Raw genomic sequence first — 22,058 nt, forward strand, 5'->3', positions numbered from 1 at the left:
CGGCGAGTACGACTCCCTCATCACCATCCCCTTAAAAGCTCCCGCACACAATCTACAAGTGGTATGTAGATGTAAACTCACTCCCTTGACTCGTTGCTTAGGTGAACTCATAGATGGATCTTGGTGAAACCGTAGGAAAAATTTTAATTTTCTGCAACGTTCCCCAACAATTGTCCCCTGGCGATAGACGTGGTTTCAACGATGAGATGGATGACACCGATGAAGAGCTATAATATCTTCAGAAGTGCGAGTCAAGCAAAACCCCCTTGTTCATTCTGATACAATCCCACTCTCTCGCCCCTGCTCTCCTTTACTGCATTAGGACAACAACGATTCATCTGTACTTGCTGCGGTAGCTGAACCCCTTTATCCTCTGCATGACCTGTCATTGCCACAGTAAATGGATGAAACCCACTAGCATGAGTAGGAGTTGTTTGAGCCCTTATGTGCCTACTCATTCATGCTTGTTTTTCATGGCTGCTATTGCTTAGAGTTGAGTCAGGTCTGATTCATCGGAGATGAATTGGAATGTGGTGAACATGTCCTCCTGTTGAGAGCTAAGTGTGTGAACACGATTTGGTAAAGGTAGCGGTGAGAGGCCATGTAGGAGTACATGGTGGGTTGCCTCATTGCAGCCGTCCTCAGGAACTGAGTTCTGTGTTTGTGATCCATGAACAGCTACTACCACGCATTGGAATGCTTAAGTGCCCCTTTCGACTTATTAATCAACTCGATCTCTGTCCAGGAGTTGCAACTAGTTTTTGGTGTTTATAGGATATGTGTTGGGGGCCATGCATAGCGCTGACCCTAGGGGTGGGCTATGTTGCGGTAGATACACCGAGGCACGGTGTACCGGGACGCCCGTTTGGTGCCTCGGGAACCCTGCTCTCATCGTTTGGGGCCGTGAGCGACACCCCGGCCGGATCTCCTCGCGGATGGAACCCGAATAGGCGATAAACCTGGACTAGAGACTTGTGTGGTTAGTCAGGTCGTGGCCGACTCCCTCGCCAGGCTTTCGCTTGAAGGTTGCCGAGATACACGACGTGTACATGGTGGTAAGTGGTGAGAGCGTGTGTGAAGAAGTACACCCCTACAGGGTTAACATCATCTATTCGAATAACAGTGTCCGCGGTAAAGGACTTCTGGGTTGCCTATATCAGTTCATAGACAAGTGAAAGTGGATACTCTAAAATGCGCAAGATAAGCGTGAGTACTATGGATGGCGTTCTCGTAGGGAGACGGGAGCGGATCCATAGTAGTGTATTGATATGGTGAATATGTGGACTCGTGTGCGCCACCTCAAAAGAGTTACTTGCAGTCGTAGTTAGGATAGCCACCGAGTGAAAGCTGGCTTGCTGCAGTCAAACTCCACCACCCCCTTTGTTGATACCAATGCATATGTAGTTAGTTCTGATGTAAGTCTTGTTGGGTACATTTGTACTCACGTTTGCTTAATTTATGTTTTGCAGAGAGACTTCAGTCTCGCTAGTAGTTCCGCGTGGACTTCGACGTTTAGCTTGTTACCTCAACTACGATCTTGTGCCCTCGACAGGATCTGGTAGATAGTCAGGCTTCTAAGCCTTTTCCATTTGTAGATGTATGTACTCAGACATGTTAAGCTTCCGCATGTGCTTTGATTTGTATGCTCTGAATGTTGGGTCATGAGACCCATGTTTGTAATATCTCGCTCCTCGCAGCCTAATGAATAAATACTTGAGTTATAGAGTCATGTTGTGATGCCATGTTGTATTTGCACATATCGAGCATATTGTGTGTATGTTATTGAAATGCTTGGTATGTGTGGGATCCGACAATCTAGTTGTTTATCCTTGGCAGCCTCTCTTATGGGGAAATGTAGTCTAGTGCTTCCTTCAGCCATAGTGGTCCGCTACAGCCCGGTTCACCGGAGTCCTACTAGCCCAGCACTACTGCTCAGGACACTTGACTGGCCGACATGTGTTTCACTTCATTCCTGTGTCTGTCCCTTCGGGGAAATGTCACGCGGTGACATCCGGAGTCCTGCCTAGCCTGCTACAGCCCGGGTTCCCAGAGTCCTGTTAGCCCAGTGCTACAGCCCGGATTCACACGCTGCTGACCGACATGCTCGATGAGATTCATGTATGCTTGTCCCCATGGGTTAGTGCCGCTTTGGGTTCACGACTAGCCATGTCGGCCCGGGTTCTCTGTCATATGGATGCTAGCGACACTGTCATATACATGAGGCAAAAGGCGCAAACGGTCCCGGGCCATGGTAAGGCGACACCCGTGGGAATACCGTGCGTGAGGCCGCAAAGTGATATGAGTTGTTACTGGCTAGATCGATGTGACTTGGAATTGGGGTCCTGACAGAAATAATCGCGTTTTACGATACGGAGCCGCCGCCAAGCCCTAATCTCTCTCGGGAGGGCTGATTTGGAGTCCGTTCGGGGCTTCGAAGAGGGGGATTCGTCGCTGTTGTCATCATCAACCATCCTCCATCACCAATTTGATGATGCTCACCGCCGTGCGTGAGTAATTCCATCGTAGGCTTGCTGGACGGTGAGGGGTTGGATGAGATTTATCATGTAATCGAGTTAGTTTTGTTAGGGTTTGATCTCTAGTATCCATTATGTTCTGAGGTTGATGTTGCTATGACTTTGCTATGCTTAATGCTTGTCACTAGGGCCCGTGTGCCATGATTTCAGATCTGAACCTATTATGTTTTCATGAATATATGTGTGTTCTAGATCCTATCTTGCAAGTCTATAGTCACCTACTATGTGTTACTAGTAGAGTTCCCGTGTGTTGCCACAGGCCTTAAAAAATTTGAGAACATTCTTTTGTCAATATTATTATCAGTATTCGATATTGGGTTATTCATTACATTACTATGCCTTCCTTCTCATTGCAGGTTGGTTGTTACTGATTGCATTTCAAATTTCACATGTATAGAAAAGATAGCCAATAACATAAAAAATATTGAGATCCACTTCACTTACAATGTCATTTGGTTACATATAGGATCAGATCTAATGCACAAAACACAATAACATAGAACTCTTTATTGTGCATTACAAATGATAGGTGGCACATGGATGCCCTTCTATGCTTAAGATTAATCATCTTTGTTATTATCCATTAATTAAATATGACACATATAGGATTTTGTTCCCTTATTCCAAGATTCTACAATCAGAATTCCCTAGCAAATTTTTACACATGAAATTAGGCACTTGAAACCGTATAGATTACTACACACACCCCCTACCATTTAGAAACCATGGAAACACAAAATATTTCAACACTTTTCCATCTACTATTCATATCTTGGACAAGCCCCATCTACTTTTCTTGGCTCAAAAGGACTGAGGCCCCTCCAACTGCACTCAACTTCTAGGATATCTCTTCTTTGAAAGCCATGAAAACAATCATTCGGTATGACCGTTTGTGATCATAAATGGCATTTATAATTACTTGATATTCTCATATACAGTATCTAAATAGTAAAGTTTATAAATGCAATACATTAAAAGAACTAATGCTACTGGTATCCATAGCTAGAATACATAAATACAAATAATTAGAGGCATTAAACTCTAACATTAGATAGACCCATGTAAATTGCATACATGTAACCCTTATAAACTTGGCGTCCAATTTTTTTGCAGTAGGCTTTTAACCTATTCAGCAAGTCAAACTCTCGGAATGAAATTATGTCTTGTGTCTCGCTTAACCTATTCAGCAAGCTACCATCGACCATATTGCAGTCCATATGAAAAAGAGATGAACATCATATTCTGCTGAAAAACAACAATGTGAAGTTTATGGATATATGATATTCTCATTGCCATTAATGTCACTAAATTTATTGATCCATAAAAACCATGCGTAAGTGCAAAAGAAAATAAATCTGGGTTGAGGGGAATAATGAAGGATCAAAGGAAAGAACGAATGGATTGCACACATACCGTTCATAAGTCCTTCTCTGGATGGAAATGGAACCCAATACATGCCGCTGCAGCATCCTTCTTGTCGGCTTCGAGGAACCGCATTTGACCATTTCCTCCGGTACCGCCCACGACATCTTCTATAACATGTCCGCTTCCACCACTGACATCTTCTCCGCCATGTCATTCACGAAGCCCTGTCCACCATGTTTCACTTCATATTACATTACTCTCATGTATCACACATGCTACAACTCAATCATGCATATAAGTAAAATATAGGAATGGATCTCCAGTACAACAATATATGCACACTTTTTCCAGGGTGACTTCTATGCTTGCTACTACTATCTTCTACACATAGCCCCTATAGTAGAATTGGTTGGTTCTCAAGTTCCTGCTCCCACTAACCACCTCTGTCACAATTTTGTTGTAGCTATTCTGAATAGCTGTTGTGGTCTGCCTATGATACTCGTGCCTGAGAAGAGCTACCCCATTGAATATGCATTGTTATACACCAGGCAAGAACTATCTGCACCGCACCACACACCGCCGACCACAGTGTGACGTCCATGATCAAAATTAAAAAGTGTTCTTGGCTTCCAGCCTTGGCCAAAAACTGCGCCAGAACGCCATGTGGTCTCTCAAGAGGCGGGAAGGGCCAGGGAGCACCACGACACGCCATCTACAACTCAGTGGTGGTGGTGGGTGGCGTTGATCTCGTAACCCTGACAATGGCTCCATGGAGGGTTAGGGATTTTTCAGAGCGTGCTGTTCCACTGGATGAGATGTGTGTCTCCCTCCCGTGAGCCTGCGATGATGGGATCGTGGCCATCGTTGTCCATGCCTAATTGGCACATGAAACTAAATGAAGAAACACTCAGCATATTTCTTCATGCATAATCAAAATACTATTGCAATTAAAATATATAATGCAGTAACGAGTGTTTCAATGTTCTTCTGTTTATAGTCAGCGGGCAACAAGGTACAAGTATGTTCTTCTTTCATCAGTTGTTATGTTTGTCTACCTCAGGCTTGTAGAAATTGTAGAAAATACGGTTTTGTTAGCCTGCACTACTACACTGATCTTTTGAAATGATAAATTTTAGCAATGATGTCAAGAGTACTAAATTGTAGAGAAAAAAAAAGATGAACACCACCAACTTTAGCTTCACCGGAATTTCCTCAGTAAGTAGGAAAAAACAACGAATCTCAGCCACTTTTCACAAACCATGAAAATATGTAGTAACTTTAATTTTTCAACCAAAATAACACAACGGTGCATTGAAATGGAAAAAGAAGCACATAAAAGACATTTACCTCCCTCGTGTAGTAGAGAAACACCATAAATGAATAGTCTCAACAAGCTTTGTGGATGTTTCAGTCTTCGGATGTAATATTCAGTTCTGACGTAATATTTACTTCAGGGATGAAATCCCCGTGCAATAAGGTATGTTGTGTACGCCGGCAACAATGTTGTGTACGCCGGCAATGTCACCGGAGAAATATCCAATCTTGAGTATCAAAATATTTTATTTGTGAAAGAGGAAAAAGGTACTGTCTACCTCCCAGCTGGCTGCCCAATTGGCTGAGCATGTGTGTTGCAAAAAGTGAATTCGTATTGGCATTCCTTGGAGAACCCAATCTGCTTGATACTCATCAGGCCTGAAACTATTATGCCAAAAAAAAGCAAGTATGAGATCTAGGATTCAGAGTACAGATCTTTAGAGACATAACTTTGTTTCACAAAAAAAGCTACCTGAACCAAGTTTGATGCCTACTAAAAAAGTAGTATGTTAAATACATGCATCCAGTGAAACTTATATGAAGATAAATGAAGCAACATGATGATAGAAATCGGAGATGGTACCAATTGATCTGCTGGTTGTCATATGTAGAGTTCATACGTAAAGAAGCATGAACCATGTGAACTTGAGGTCCTCGGAGGTTTGTACAAATACTCATATCGCCAGATTGCCCCATTGAATCCAAGCCAAAATAATATCGCCAATCCATGCAGCTGTACCACTCATATAACAACATGTGGAATTTAGATCCCGTCAAAGAAAACATGTGGAATTTAGATGGGCGGAAGAACATCAGTAGATACAAGGTGCTTGCAATAGAGATCCACGGACGGTTGCAGTCGAGGTAGAGGCCTCCTGGTCGATGACGAGCTGCTGGATGAGCTCGAGCACCCACCTTCTGTCGGGCTGCTGCTGTGCCGCTGATGTGTCGGCTCTATGGCGGCTCCCCCGGCCGGATCTGGCCAGTGCGACGATCAGAGTGGCAAGGCTTGAGATGTGCAACAAAATGGAACTGATGGCAACCATCTCCATTACAATTTCTCGTTTATATCCTACTGTAAACACAAGAGCTAGGATGAAAATAATAATTTAAACCAATCATGCATAAAGATCACTAATCTGATGGTAAATTTGAGATAGCCTAGATGTTGTTGTCAATGTTATAAACCACAGATCATTAAGAATCAACACTAACCATGCAAAATTTGGTAGTCGCTGCTTGCTGTAAACCTAAACTCTCTGCTATGGAGCATTAACATCTGCTTCCAGGCTCCAGCTGCTGGCCCATGGGATCTTCCATATGAACCGCCAGCTCAGGCTTGGCAATATTAATCTGATGCTACGTGATAGAAACCTAAAACACCAACACCAAAATGCAATTTTAAGAAGGCTGTCATTTGCCTGTACAAAAAATCCACGGGAACTCTGAATGGTAGTACCTGTGGATCCCGACATTGATCTCAACATTACACTCCTCCTGCCAGCCAATAAACTAAGTTAACTGTAAATCAGGAAGTTTTAAAATAATATTGTTTGAATAGTGGATATAACCACACAACCAATTGCTGTTGGTTAAAAGGTTTATGATGTGAAGACTGACTTAAATCAACGCACACATGAGACTTGACTGGAGCGCAGAGGCACCTATAGGGTTCGCCGCGGCAGCAACTCGGGGGAGAAGATGGCCGGGTCGGGTTTCTCAAGGCAGTTGCACTCACCGTGCAGCGCCGACCTTGGTGAGGTGCCGGATCTGGACTCCTCCTCCGGCCCGGGAGAGAGGCGTCCGTGGGTACCAACCGTACGGCCATGTCGTCGTGGTTGATCACACGACTGTGTGAGGACCCTCTCTGTGCCGCCTCCTCCTTTCTCCAAGTATTATGTTCGGAATTTACAAAAAAAAACTATGTGATCAAATATGTTTACGAAGAAAGAATTTAGGGTTCACAAGCTTCTTGTACGGGCATTGATCTTGGGGATTCAACAGTCAATAGGTGCAAACAACATAGTTTTGTTGCACATCTAGAAAATTGCATTACTATCGATCTAATTTGAGGACACTATATGAGATGATGGTAGGGAACATGGACTCGAACAAAACTGCAATGCTATAATAATAGTTCGACACTATATGCTCATTATCGCAGAATGCATGGTTTTTCCAAGGAAAAAGGGACAAAGTACATAGATCAGACTGTGTCTCAAACTTATAAAAAAACGACATGTTGACATCCGTGGAAGAGGGAGAGGCACATGCATACCTTGAAGTGCTCGCAATTGTAAACGTAGTTCTCATCCATCCAGTGCTGCAGCTTCCCAGTGGGATCTAGAGGGGCCTGACCTACGACCAACGGACGCGTGCATCGAGCAAGCAGGCCATCGTGGTATGCAGGCTCAAGCAGACAAGCCACTCTGTCAAGACGGTGTCAAATTGCCATAGGAAGAAGAGGCGCCATTGCTGGACATACTTGTAGATCCTAACTACGTTCTCCGTCGCCGAAGCGTTCCGCAAGGCCTCAAGCGCCACCTTCTGTGCCTGCTCCCTCTGCTCCATGGCTTCCAAAAACAAAATTTGAACCATCGGTTTAGTTCAGAGTTCAGGGTGTCTGAACAGCTGACGGAAAAATCTGGCAGCTAAGCAAGTAAATTTAACAGGGTAAAACACTTGGAGTTGCATTAACCACGCAACGGAAAAATAAGAGCAGCCGTGGATGCTCAGTCCAAGTGACTCGCGTTTTAGAAGCATCTACATGACTCACCGATTCATCTGCTATCTGAGACACAATCAGAGTGGCAACATCACAATCCCATAGCTATCATGGGACATCAGAACAAAATCAAATCCATAAGAGTGGTCAGCTATATGATGTTTCAGCTAAAAAATCAGCTATCCCAAGAACACTAATCCCGGCAACCCGAGGCTGCTCATGTGATCTATGAGCAAGCGCCACACAAGCAAGCAGGGATCTACCCGCCTCGAATCACCTAAACCGCATGGAGCACCACCTGCCCACATATCTACGGAATACGCGAGAAAATCGAGACGCCCGGCGAGGGAGAGAAAGGAAGGGGGTGGGTTAACCTCATTGGGGTCGAGCCAGACCTTGCCCTTGCCGCACTTGAGGACGCTCGAGGCCAGGCGCTTCTGCAGCTTGAGGCCCTTGCCGCAGTTGAGGACGCTCGAGGGGGCAGGGCAGCGGCCGCGGTGGGACGTGGGGGCGGCGGCCGCGGCTGGAGGTGGGGCGGCGGCCGCGGCTGGAGGTGAGCGCGACGGCCGCGGCTGGATCTGGGGCGGCGGCCCCGGCTGGAGCTGGGCGCGGTGGCCGCGACGGGAGGTGGCGGGGCCGGCCACGGCGGGAGGTGGCGGGGGCGGCAGCGACGGGCGGCGGCGTTTGAGGGAGGGAGATGGAGGAGGGGATCGGCGGCGGCTGCGAGGGCGAGGGCGACGGCTTGATGTGCGAGGGCGACGGCGAAGGATCTGGTGTGGCGTCGCTCGCTCGCTCGTTCGCACGTTGCCAGACGTTTTTTTCGCTTGTTTTCTTTCATAGGTTTTTTTTCATCGGTTAATTTTCGTAGGCTTTTTTTCTTCGCTTGTAGATGGGTGCGATGGGAGGCGTGGGGGTGGGTGGGGGACTCGGACGGAGGGTTTTTTCTGGTTTTTTGCGGCTGAGCGGGAGGTGGGAGCAAGTACCGAAGAAGTACCAAAAAAGACCATATTAGGTGGGACGAAAATAAAATCCGGAACGCGACCTACCAACTGAGACATTAGGAGTAGAGATGATCCGGCAACCCCGAAGTGACAATAATCGGGACCACTCCCGGTGATGACCATAGTTTGAGTAGTTCATGTATTCACTATGTGCTAATGCTTTGTTCCGGTTCTCTATTAAAAGGAGGCCTTAATATCCCTTAGTTTCCAATAGGATCCCGCTGGCACGGGAGGGTAGGACAAAAGATGTTATGCAAGTTCTTTTCCATAAGCACGTATGACTATATACGGAATACATGCCTACATTATATTGATGAGCTAGAGCTAGTTTTGTTATGACTGTTACATGACGAACCACATCCGGCATAATTATCCATCATTGATCCGGTGCCTATGAGTTTTTCATATACTGGTTCTCGCTTATTTACTTTTTCGTTGCTACTGTTACAATCATTACAAAATACCAAAAACATTACTTTTACTGTCTTTACTTTTGTTACCGTTGCCATCACTATCATATTACTTTGCTACTAAACACCTTGCTGCAGATACTAACTTTCCAGGTGTGGTTGAATTGACAACTCAGCTGCTAATACATGAGAATCTTCTTTGGCTCCCCTTGTGTCGAATCAACAAATTTGGGTTGAATACTCTATCCTCGAAAATTGTTGCGATCCCCTATACTTGTGGGTCATCAAGACTATTTTCTGGCGCCATTGCCGGGGAGCATAGCTCTATTCTTTGAGTCACTTGGGATTTATATCTGCTGGACACTATGAAGAACTTGAAAGACGCTAAGACAACTATTTATCCCTCAACTACGAGGGGAGGTAAGGAACTGCCATCTAGCTCTGCACTTGATTCACCTTCTGTTATGAGTAAGCTAGCGACACCTAAACCTGCTACTGCTATTGATTCTGATATGTCGCATATTATTGATGATGCCACTTCTGCTATGCATGATACTTATGATGAAACTACTTCTATGCTTGATACTACTGTGCCACTTGGTGAATATCTTGATGAGCAAATTGCTAGGTCTAGAGAAAGATAAATCATTGAACCTGAACACAATGATGTTAGTGACGATGAACCTATGCCTTCTATTCCTGAAGGTTATCTTTTTGATGCAGAATCTTCTGCCGCTATTTTTGCTTGCCAAGTTAGATATGAACTTAAGAGGTTGCTAATTAAATGGAGTAAAGAATCTCTTAAAGATAGAATGAGACCGGACCTTGCTTTTGCTACTTCACCTATTTGTGTTCCCGATAAGGATTATTATGATTTTTCTGTTGATCCAGATATAATAACTTTGGTTGAATCTGATCCTTTTTATGGCTATGAATCTGAAACTGTTGTGGCACATCTTACTAAGTTAAATGATATAGCTGCCCTGTGTACTAATAATGAGAAATCGCGCTACCTTTATTTACTTAAGATATTTCCGTTATCATTAAAGGGTGATGCTAAGATATGGTACAATTCTCTTGATCCTGGTTGTGTGCAAAGTCCTCAGGATATGATTTATTACTTCTCTGCTAAATATTTCTCAGCTCATAAGAAACAAGCTGCTTTGAGGGAAATATACAATTTTGTGCAAATTGAAGAAGAGAGTCTCCCACAAGCTTGGGGGAGGCTTCTCAAGTTACTTAATGCTTTGCCTGATCATCCTCTTAAGAAACCTGAAATATTTGATATCTTTTATAATGGACTAATTGATGCTTTCAGAGATTACCTGGATAGTTGTGCTGGTTCTCTTTTCAGGGAAAGAACACCGGATGACGCTGAAATTCTATTGAATAATATGTTGGCTAATGAAAATAATTGGGCACCTCCCGAGCTACCTCCTGAGCCAGTTCCTGAGCCAATTACTGAGCTTATTCCTAAACCAACTCCGAAGAAGAGAGGTGTTCTGTTTCTCAGTCCTGAAGATATGCAAGAGGCAAAGAAATCTATGAAAGAAAAAGGTATTAAAGCTGAAGATGTTAAGAATTTACCTCCTATTGAAGAAATACATGGTCTTAATTTACCGCCTGTTGAAGAAGTATATGATCTCAATTACTTATTTAATGAAGAACCTCCCGACATCCCGACACAGGTAGTAAAGGTAAATTCTCTCTATAGATATGATAAAGCTGAAGTCCCTCCTACTAAAATTGCTAGTCAGTGCTTGGATGAGTTTGATGACTTTATGTTTAAGCAAGATGACTTTAATGCTTATTTTGGTAGACAATTAAAACAGAATACCTTTATGATTAAATGCTTGGGTGATTATATGGCTGATATTAGAGGTGAACTTAAACTTGTTAGCAAGCATGCTTCTATGGTTACCACTCAAGTAGAACAAGTACTTAAAGCTCAGAAAGAAGTGCTTGATGAAATGAATAGTAAGAAAAATGATTATGTTGTTAGAGTGGCTACTAGAACTGGTAGAATGACTTAGGAACCTTTGTATCCTGAAGGCCACCCTAAGAGAATCGAGCAAGATTCTCAGAGAAATGATATTGATGTACCTAGTTATTCTAAGAGGAAGAAAAAGAAAAATGATAGGACTTTGCAAACTTCTAGTGAACCTATTGCTGAACCACCTGAGAATCCAAATGATATTTCTATTTCTGATGCTGAAACACAATCAGGTGATGAACATGAACCTAGTGATAATGTTAATGATAATGTTCATGTTGATGCTCAACCTAGTAATGATAATGATGTAGAAGTTGAACCTGTTGTCGATCTTGATAACCCACAATCAAGGAATCAACGTTATGATAAAAGAGACTTCGTTGCTAGGAAACATGGTAAAGAAAGGGAACCATGGGTCCAAAAACCCATGCCTTTTCCCCCGAAACCATCCAAGAAAAAGGATGATGAGGATTTTTAGCGCTTTGTTGAAATGATTAGACCTATCTTTTTGCGTATGCGATTAACGGACGTGCTCAAAGAAAATCCTTACTCTAAGTATATGAAGGATATTATTACAAATAAAAGAAAGATACCTGAAGCTGAAATTTCCACCATGCTTGCTAATTATACTTTTAAGGGTGGGGTACCAAAGAAACTTGGAGATCCCGGAGTACCTACTATACCATGCTCCATTAAGAGAAATTATGTTAAAACTGCTTTATGTGATCTTGGAGCCGGTGTTAGTGTTATGCCTCTCTCTTTATATCGTAGACTTGACTTGAATAAGTTGACACCTACTGAAATATCTTTGCAAATGGCTGATAAATCAACTGCTATACCTGTCGGTATTTGTGAGGATGTGCCTGTTGTGGTTGCAAACGTTACTATTTTAACAGACTTTGTTATTCTTGATATTCCTGAGGATGATAGTATGTCTATTATTCTTGGAAGACGTTTCTTAATACTGCAGGGGCTGTTATTGATTGCAACAAAGGCAATGTCACTTTTCATGTTAATGGCAATGAGCACACGGTACACTTCCCGAGGAAACAACCTCAAGTTTATAGTATCAACTCTATTGGAAAAATTCCATCGATTATATTTGGAGGTTTTGAATTTCCTCTCCCTACTGTCAAGAAAAAGTATGATATACTCATTGTTGGGGATTTTCATATGCCCGTTGAGGTAACTTAGTGCTATTCGAAAATTCTCCGGTTCCGTGTTAATCGGAATGAGCTCGTTAACAAGACTTGATCAACCTTGTTAGTGGATTCATCTTGATGATCACGAGATGGATGAAACTAGAAGCACAACTTTCTGTACCCTCTTTATACTTTCTGTTATTTAGTAGAAATAAAGTAAAATAGTATTTTTCTGTCTGTCTCCTGACTTATCCGCTCAATATAAAAATATCCCGAAAATAAAAGTCCTCAGAATGCCATGCCAATTTAATATGATTTTTTCGGGAATATTTAAGAATTTACTGTGCAAAAATCACCACGGGGGGAGCTGCCACCTGGCCACGAGGGTGGAGGGCGCGCCCTACCCCCCCTGGGCGCGCCCCCTGCCTCGTGGGCCTACGGAGACCCTCCTCCACTTATTCCTGCACCCATCTTCTTCCTCTGTCTCACACAAACATGAAAAACCAACTCAAGCACGAGTTCCAGCCCCCGTTGCTGTGATTTTCGATCTCCTTGCTCAAAGCACCTCTCGCAAAACTGCTTGGCGAGATTATTCCTTGGTATGTGACTCCTCCATTGGTCCAATTAGTTTTTGTTCTAGTGCTTTATTCATTGCAAATTTGTGCTGCATAGGTGACCATGTTCTTGAGCTTGCATGTCAAATTTATATGGTTCCAAGTAGTTCTAATGCTCTATATAGGCTCTAGGCACTTGTGGGAGTTGTTACTATCAATTTTATTGAAGTTGGTTCACTTTTATTTGAAGTTACTAAAAATTTCAGATTGTTTCAGAAAATAATGAAGAGATTTTTGAGGGGCTCGTCGAGCCGAAGCTCGAAGGAAAAACAAAAGGAAGAAGAGCAGAAGCCCAAATTTAATTTGCCTCGCACCGCGGAGGTTCGGCCGTGTGAATGGCCTTCCGATGACTTCTTGAGGAGTGCCAGGATTTATGAGGATTTCTATCTATTAATTGAGTACGCCGGCCTCACCAACTTCCTCCGCGACCAACGTCATCAGTATCTCTTACTCACAAATACTTTTGTGCAGAACTTCTACTTTTTCCCTAAGAAATCACCTCCAACAGTAGAGTTCCATTTATATGACGTTGTTAAGGAGATGCCATTAGCTGAATTTTGCGAGGTTTGCAAAATACCTTTTGAGGGTTCTTTAGATGAACCACACCGTAATGAAGTAGAAGCTTTTATTAACACTACCACTGTGGGAGAAACCAGGAAGGTTTCTGATGCAAGAATTACTAGCATACATTTTCCTGTTTTACGCTACTTTGCCTTATTTGCTAGTCGTTGCTTGCTTGGTCGCGGGAACTATGGAAACCTTAGCATTACTGATATTATCATTTTGTTCCATGGTTTATACCGCAATAACTCTGTTAGTATGGGTGAAATTGTTGCTAGACGAGTCTGAACCGTACTAAGGGCCCCATCTTTGGAGGCATTTATGCTTCACGCCTAGCTGAATATTTTGAGATACCTATTAGGCATGAGGAGAAGGAAGAAACATCATTGCCTCGTGTTTATTTAGATTATAGGAGTTTGCTAGCGCATGATTTTCTTGTTAAGAGTCGCGAAGGGGAGCTCAAATATAAATTGGACTTTGATAAACATCATCCTGAGACTATTACTTTGCCTCCTCCCTCTTTGTTTAACTTATCTGCAGGTACTCACATTGTTCCGTGGGCGGCCATTCAAGCCTATCGGAATCCTGCACCAGCCCCGGAACCGGAGCCACAATATGAGCCTCCACGACTATCTTTTTATTCTTGGGATCCAGAGGAGGTTGCCAGCCAGTGGCAACCGGAGCCTTCTTCATCACAGTATGACCCCAGCTACACCTACGGGTATCAGCCAGGCCATCCCTGGTAATAGACCAACTTAGGCCAAAAGCCTAAGCTTGGGGGAGTACATATTTTCCACCGACATTACATTCATGTTCACACACACTCATTGCTAGATGTCGGTGTTCATACTCTTTCACTATAATATCCATGCTAGTTTATTTTCTTTTTCCTGCTTTCTTCTTGTGTGTTTAATAAACCTTAAGAAAAATAAAAAAATTAAAAAAAATTAGTAGTAGTTATTTCTTTGCTGTAGTAGTAAAAAAGGGGGAAAACCCAAAAATATTTCCCGTTCTTCTTTTGCTTGTTGGGAGCTTTCCCGTGTAAATAGTTTTTGTTTCGTTTCTTTTTTTTGGGGGTCGAGAAGACTATAATGAAAATGCTTAGTGGCTCTTATATGCATGATTGATTATTTAAACTCAGAGCCCATATTACTTGTCTTCTCTCTTGAGTTGAATGCTCGCAGATTCCAGCTTAGTCCAATGCACGTGCACTCTTATTATTATTCACACCGTTCGGTCGTGCAAGTGAAAGGCAATAATGATGATATATGATGGACTTATTGAGGGGAGAAAAGCTGGTATGAACTCGACCTCTCTTGTTTTTGTAAATATGATGATTCATTGTTCTTGATTCAGCTATTATGAAGTAAACATATTTGCAATGACATTTAGAGATTATAGTTGCTTGTGCCATGCTTGATTAGCTATGAGTTATAATGGTTTACTTTCGTGTCAACATGCTATTAGAATGGTTATGATGTGGTATGATGGGATGGTATCCTCCTTTAAATGAATTGAGTGACTAGACTTGGCACATGTTCACGCATGTAGTTGAATCCAATCAACATAGCCTTCATGACATTTATGTTCATGGTGGATTATATCCTACTCATGCTTGTACTCGGTGTGAATTAATTTTAATGCATGTTTAGGACTGTTGTCGCTCTCTCAGTTGGTCGCTTCCCAGTCTTTTGCTAGCCTTCACCTGTACTAAGCGGGAATACTGCTTGTGCATCCAAACTCCTTAACCCCAAAGTTATTCCATATGAGTCCACTATACCTACCTATATGCGGTATTTACCTGCCGTTCCAAGTAAATTTGTATGTGCCAAACTCTAAACCTTCAAATAAACATTCTGTTTTGCATGCTCGAATAGCTCATATGTCAACTAGAGTTGCCCTTATCTTCCGTGTTAGGCGGGTTTCTCAAAAGGAGTGGACTCCGCTCCTCATTCACAAGAAAAAGGCCGGTATCCGGGATGCCCAGTCCCATGCTTCGTGCAAATTAAATCAAAATAACTGCAAACAAAACTCCCCTTGAGACCCATTGAATGTTGGAGGCACTCGTTGTTTCGAGCAAGCCATGGATTGATGCTTGTGGAGGAAGGGGAGTATAAACTTTACCATTCTGTTTGGCAACCGCCTATAATCTGTTTAGCATGGAAGATATCGTCATCTCTTAGTTGTTATGTTGACAATGAAAGTATGCCGCTCAAAATATAATTTATCTCTATTTCAAAACCGAGCTCTGACACCTCTACAAATCCCTGCTTCCCTCTGCGAAGGGCCTATCTATTTACTTTTATGTTGAGTCATCACCCTTCTTATAAAAAGCACCCGCTGGAGAGCACACTGTCGTTTGCATTCATTATTATTGGTTTATTTCGGGTCTGACTTGACTGGATCTCTTTTACCATGAATTACAATGTTTAGTCAGTCCTTGATCTTTAAAGGTGCTATGCATTTATGTTTTGCGGTCTCAGAAAGGGCTAGTGAGATACCATTTTGTTATACCGTGTTATGATTATTTTGAGATAGTGTTGTCATCTGTGTTTTGCTATTATGGACCGCTAGCTGATTATGCAATTGATATGAGTAATTGTGAGACCTACCTGTCATTGTGAGTATGGTTAGTTCATAATAATTGCTGAGACTTGAATGCTGTCTTTTCATGTTTACAACAACAAGAGCAAACAGAGTTTGTAAAAGTTTTTCTTTTTCTCTTTCAGTTTGTCAACTGAATTGCTTGAGGACAAGCAAGGGTTTAAGCTTGGGGGAGTTGATACATCTCCGTCGTATCTACTTTTCCAAACACTTTTGCCCTTGTTTTGGACTCTAACTTGTATGATTTGAATGGAACTAACCCAGACTGATGCTGTTTTCAGCAGAACTGCCATGGTGTTGTTTTTTTGTGCAGGAAATAAAGATTCTTGGAATGTCCTGAAACTCCACGGAACACCTTAGAAAAAATAAAGAAAAATCCTCGCAAAAGATGAAGACCAGGGGGCCCACACCCTGCTCACGAGGGTGGGGGGCGTGCCTCCCCCCTGGGCACGCCCCCTACCTCGTGGGCCCCATGGAGACCCTCCGACGCCAACTCCAACTCCATATATTGGCTTTCGGGGAGAAAAAAATCAGAGAGAAGAAATAATCGCGTTTTACGATACGGAGCCGCCGCCAAGCCCTAATCTCTCTCGGGAGGGCTGATCTGGAGTCCGTTCGGGGCTCCGGAGAGGGGGATTCGTCGCCGTCGTCATCATTAACCATCCTCCATCACCAATTTCATGATGCTCACCGCCGTGCGTGAGTAATTCCATCGTAGGCTTGCTGGACGGTGATGGGTTAGATGAGATTTATCATGTAATCGAGTTAGTTTTGTTAGGGTTTGATCCCTAGTATCCATTATGTTCTGAGGTTGATGTTGCTATGACTTTGCTATGCTTAATGCTTGTCACTAGGGCCCGAGTGCCATGATTTCAGATCTGAGCCTATTATGTTTTCATGAATATATGTGTGTTCTAGATCCTATCTTGCAAGTCTATAGTCACCTACTATGTGTTATGATCCGGCAACCCTGAAGTGACAATAATCGGGACCACTCCCGGTGATGACCATACTTTGAGGAGTTCATGTATTCACTATGTGCTAATGCTTTGTTTCGGTTCTCTATTAAAAGGAGGCCTTAGTATCCCTTAGTTTCCAATAGGACCCCGCTGCCACGGGAGAGTAGGACAAAAGATGTCATGCAAGTTCTTTTCCATAAGCACGTATGACTATATACGGAATACATGCCTACATTATATTGATGAACTGGAGCTAGTTCTTTGTCACCCTATGTTATGACTGTTACATGACGAACCACATCCGGCATAATTATCCATCATTTATCCGGTGCCTACGAGTTTTCCATATACTGGTTCTCGCTTATTTAATTTTTCGTTGCTACTGTTACAATCATTACAAAATACCAAAAACATTACTTTTACTGTCTTTACTTTTGTTATCGTTACCATCACTATCATATTACTTTGCTACTAAACACCTTGCTGCAGATACTAAGTTTCCAGGTGTGGTTGAATTGACAACTGAGCTGCTAATACTTGAGAATATTCTTTGGCTCCCCTTGTGTCGAATCAACAAATTTGGGTTGAATACTCTACCCTAGAAAACTGTTGCGGTCCCCTATACTTGTGGGTCATCACCGCCTCGCAATACGCGCTATGTCTGGTTGCAGGAAAACGGTTCGAATAATGACCTGACCGTACTGAAATATCACATCGTCTAAAAAGTTGTCAACTGAAGTATCATTCTCTCTACGGTGGTATGTGAAGATCATTTTGCAGATCCGAACACGGTCTACGTGTTCGATAATTACCTTGGAGTATTCGGAGAAGGAACCCGCCTTGCAATGCCGAAGACAAGATTGTGCGCCAGACTCATCGTCATTGAAGCCTGGTTCATGGGCTACTGAGGGAGTCCTGGATTAGGGGGTATCCGGAAAGCCGGACTATATACATCGTCCGGACTATTGAATCGATGAGATACTAGACTCAAGACTCCGGCCCGTGTCCGGATGGGACTCTCCTTTGCGTGGAAGACAAGCTTGGCGATCCGGATATTTTATTTCCTTCCTTGTAACCGACTCCATGTAAACCCTAGCCCTCTCCGGTGTCTATATAAACCGGAGAGGATGGTCTTTAGAAGGCCGATCACAATTACAATCATACCATCATAGGCTTGCTCTTAGGGTTTAGCCTCTACGATCTCGTGGTAGATCTACTCTTGTACTACTCATCTCTTTAATATTAATCAAGCAGGAAGTAGGGTTTTACCTCCATCGAGAGGGCCCGAACCTGGGTAAACATTGTGTCCCTTGCTTCCTGTTACCATCAGCCTAAGACGCACAGATCGGGACCGACAATGAGATCCGCCGGTTTTGACACTGACAATGAGCACCAGCACTAGAATGATTGTGTGAACATGAATGTAAAGTCGGCGAGGAATACGTACTCCCCCAAGCATAGGCTTTTAGCCTAAGTTGGTCTATGGTCATGGGTCAGAGCTACTCCCTCCAGTGTACTGGGATGCATCGTCTGGGTACCACTGGCTGGCAAACTCCTCCGGATTCCACTGATAAAAGGATGGTTGATAAGGGTCAAGTTGTGGTTCCGGCTCAGGCTCTGGGGCTGATATTGGCCTTGGTAAGCACGAGCGGCCTCCGGTAAGACGAGAAACGTGCCTGTAGATAAATCAAACAAAGATGGTGCATGCAGGATAACAGTTTCACTGCGTTTCTTATGATATCTCAAATTATACTTAAGCATATTCTCATCATTTGCAATAATAAACTCATGTGCTACCATGCTCTTGTAATCTAGAAAAGTAGGGGGCAACGGTTTTTCTTCTTCCTCATAGTGCCTAATAGGTATCTCGAGGTGTTCAGCAAGGCATGAGGCATAGATACCTCCAAAAATGAGGCCCTTAATAGAATTCATGCTTAATCGTCTAGCAATAATGGCACCCATATTAAAAGTGTTATCACAGAATAAAGCATGGAACAAAATTATAATATCAGGAATACTAAGGTTTCCACAGTTTCCGTGGCCAATCAAGCATCGACTAGCAAATATTGCAAAGTAGCGTAAAACAGGAGAATGTATGCTAGTTATTCGTGCATCGGAAACTTTCTTCGTTTCCCCTACGGTGATGGTGTCAATAAATCCTTCCACATCTTTATGATGTGGTTCGTCTAAGCTTCCCCCGAAGGGTATTTTGCAAACCGTGCAAAATTCATATAGTGACATCTCCCTATCAACATCATATAATTTAAACTCTACTAAAGGAGGTGACTTCTTAGGATAGAAGTAGAAATTTTGCACAAAAGTATTGGTGAGTAAGATATATTGTTCAAGCTGGTTGTGGAGGAAGTCGGTGAGGCCCGCATTATCAACCAAAGAATAGAAATCATCATATATCCTGGCTGCTCTCAAGAAATAATCACAAGGCCATTCACACTGCCGTAATTCCGCCACACGAGGAAGATTATACTTGGGCTTTTCATTCTCCTTAGCTTGTTTATCCTTAGAGCCTTGGCTAGAAGAGCCCCTCAAGAAGACTCTCTTTATCATTTTCTGGAAATTTCTGAAATTTTTAGTGACTCAAATAAAAGTGAAACAAACTAAATATAATTGATAACAACTACTCCCACAAGTGCCTAGAGCCTCTATCATGCATTAGAATTACTTGGGACCTCATAAATTTGACATGCAAGCTCAAGAACAGGGTCACCTAAGCAGCAATAATTTGCAATGAATAAAGAACTAGAACAAAAACTAATTGGATCGTTGGAGGAGTCACATACCAAAGAACAATCCCCCAAAGCAGTTTTGTGAATGGAGCTTTGCACAAGGAGATCGAAAATGGCAGCAAAACGAGCTAGAACTCGTGCTTGAGCTAGGTAGTGATTTTTTTGGGAGGAAGAAGAAGTGTGTGGGTGCCGGAATAAGTGGAGGGGAGCCACCGTGGGCCCATGAGGCAGGGGGGTGCGCCCTGGACCCTCGTGGCCAGGTGCTTGCTCCCCCTGCTGTGTTCTTAGTGCCAAATATTCTCAAATCTTCCAGAAAAAATCATATTAAATTGGCATGGCATTTGGAGAACTTTTGTTTTCGTGATATTTTTTATTGCATAGATAATTCAGAAAACAGACAAAATATACTATTTCTACTTTATTTATTTTAAGTAACAGAAAGTAAAGAGAGGGTACAGAAGGTTGTGCCTTCTAACTTCATCCATCTCATGCTCATCAAAAGGAATCCACTAACAAGGTTGATCAAGTCTTGTTAAGAAACTCATTCCAAATCACATGAAACCGGAGAAATTTCAAGGTGACACTAGGTTACCTCAACGGGGATATGAACATCCCCAACAATAAGAATATCATACTTTTTCTTTGCAGTAGGGAGAGGAAAGTCAAAACCTCCAATAATTATTAATGGAATTTTCCCAATAGAATTTATGCTATGAACTTGAGGTTGTTTCCTCGGAAAGTGTACCGTATGCTCATTACCATTAACATGAAAGGTGACATTGCCTTTGTTGCAATCAATAACAGCACCTGCAGTATTTAAAAAGGGTCTACCAAGGATAATCGAAATACTGTCGTCCTCAGGGATATCAAGAATGACAAAGTCTGTTAAGATAGTAACATTCGCAACAACAACAGGCACGTCCTCGCAAATGCCGACAGGTATAGCAGTTGATTTATCAGCCATTTGCAAAGATATCTCAGTAGGTGTCAACTTACTTAATTCAAGTCTAGGGTATTAGGAAAGAGGCATAACACTGACACCGGCTCCTAGATCACATAAGGCAGTTTTAACATAATTTCTTTTGATGGAGCATTGTATCATGGGTACTCCGGGATCACCAAGTTTCTTAGGTAAGGTATTCCACCCTTAAAAGTATAGTTGGCAAGCATGGTGGAGATTTCACCTTCAGGTATTTTTCTTTTATTTGTAATGATATATTTCATGTATTTAGCATAAGGGTTTGTTTTAAGCATATCGGTTAAGCGCATACGTAAGAAAATAGGTCTCACTACAACAAGAACCCACATACACCAACGCATATCTACAAACGGTTTAATAATATGTGTTGTTTTTGTTTGGGTCAACCACCCACCTCCCACAAATAGCTAACCTCCCGTATCTATCTCCACGACGACTGTACCTCCTCGTGCAAATATGACGCAGCCTGCAGGATATTTTCTCCCCACCACCTCTCCGTCAAATTTCCCTCACTACTAGGAAAAGGCCTACTAATGGCGCACCGGTTTTGCCTACTAATGGCGCACTACCGGTGCGCCATTAGTAGCACGCCACTAGAATTTTTTACTAATGGCGCACCACCGGTGCGCCATTAGTATCTGGTATACTAGTGGCGGACCAAGCAGTGCGCCATTAGTATGTAACTCCATGCGCCATTAGTATGCCTCCCGGGGGGCCATATGTAACCATGTGCTTTGTCATACTAATGGCGCACTCTGCCTTGATGTGCCATTAGTATTTTTTGGCATACTAATGGCGCACTCTGCCTTGATGCGCCATTAGTATGAATATTTGTTTTTTTGTTTTTTGCTTTTCTGATTTTTGCACAGGTTACAAAATATATTATTGTACAGAATATAGACAGCAGCACACAGCAACAACAGATTCATCGAATACAATAGAAGATTAGTCTCCGAATACAGTTCATCATATTAGTCTCTGAATTCAAAAGACCGAACAAAGATAAAACATTACAAGTCTCAAGACCGCGAGTATCGAGTTTGTCTTCACATTACAAGTCGACATCGATCATCTAAACTACCATCACATAAAAGAGAGCTGGGGTCATCACGA

General features: G+C 42.7%; 1 long non-coding RNA gene across 18 annotated transcripts; it reads right to left on the reverse strand.

Moving 5' to 3' along the window:
* Positions 1-2,974: 2,974 nt before the first annotated feature.
* Positions 2,975-8,777, reverse strand: LOC123140063 (uncharacterized). 18 transcript variants are annotated; one of them, XR_006469773.1, is made up of 7 exons: positions 7,492-8,281; positions 6,952-7,095; positions 6,673-6,710; positions 6,429-6,587; positions 5,797-6,288; positions 5,247-5,597; positions 3,418-4,123 (listed from the first exon to the last, which is right to left on the reverse strand). It is a non-coding gene; the product is annotated as an uncharacterized lncRNA (long non-coding RNA). The 18 variants fall into 18 exon arrangements; XR_006469767.1 differs by having other exon boundaries at positions 6,878-7,095; XR_006469769.1 differs by adding an exon at positions 2,975-3,386 and having other exon boundaries at positions 3,948-4,123; positions 6,673-8,280.
* Positions 8,778-22,058: the final 13,281 nt, after the last annotated feature.

This window comes from Triticum aestivum, chromosome 6B (assembly GCF_018294505.1).
Source record: "Triticum aestivum cultivar Chinese Spring chromosome 6B, IWGSC CS RefSeq v2.1, whole genome shotgun sequence".
Lineage (NCBI taxonomy): Eukaryota > Viridiplantae > Streptophyta > Magnoliopsida > Poales > Poaceae > Triticum > Triticum aestivum.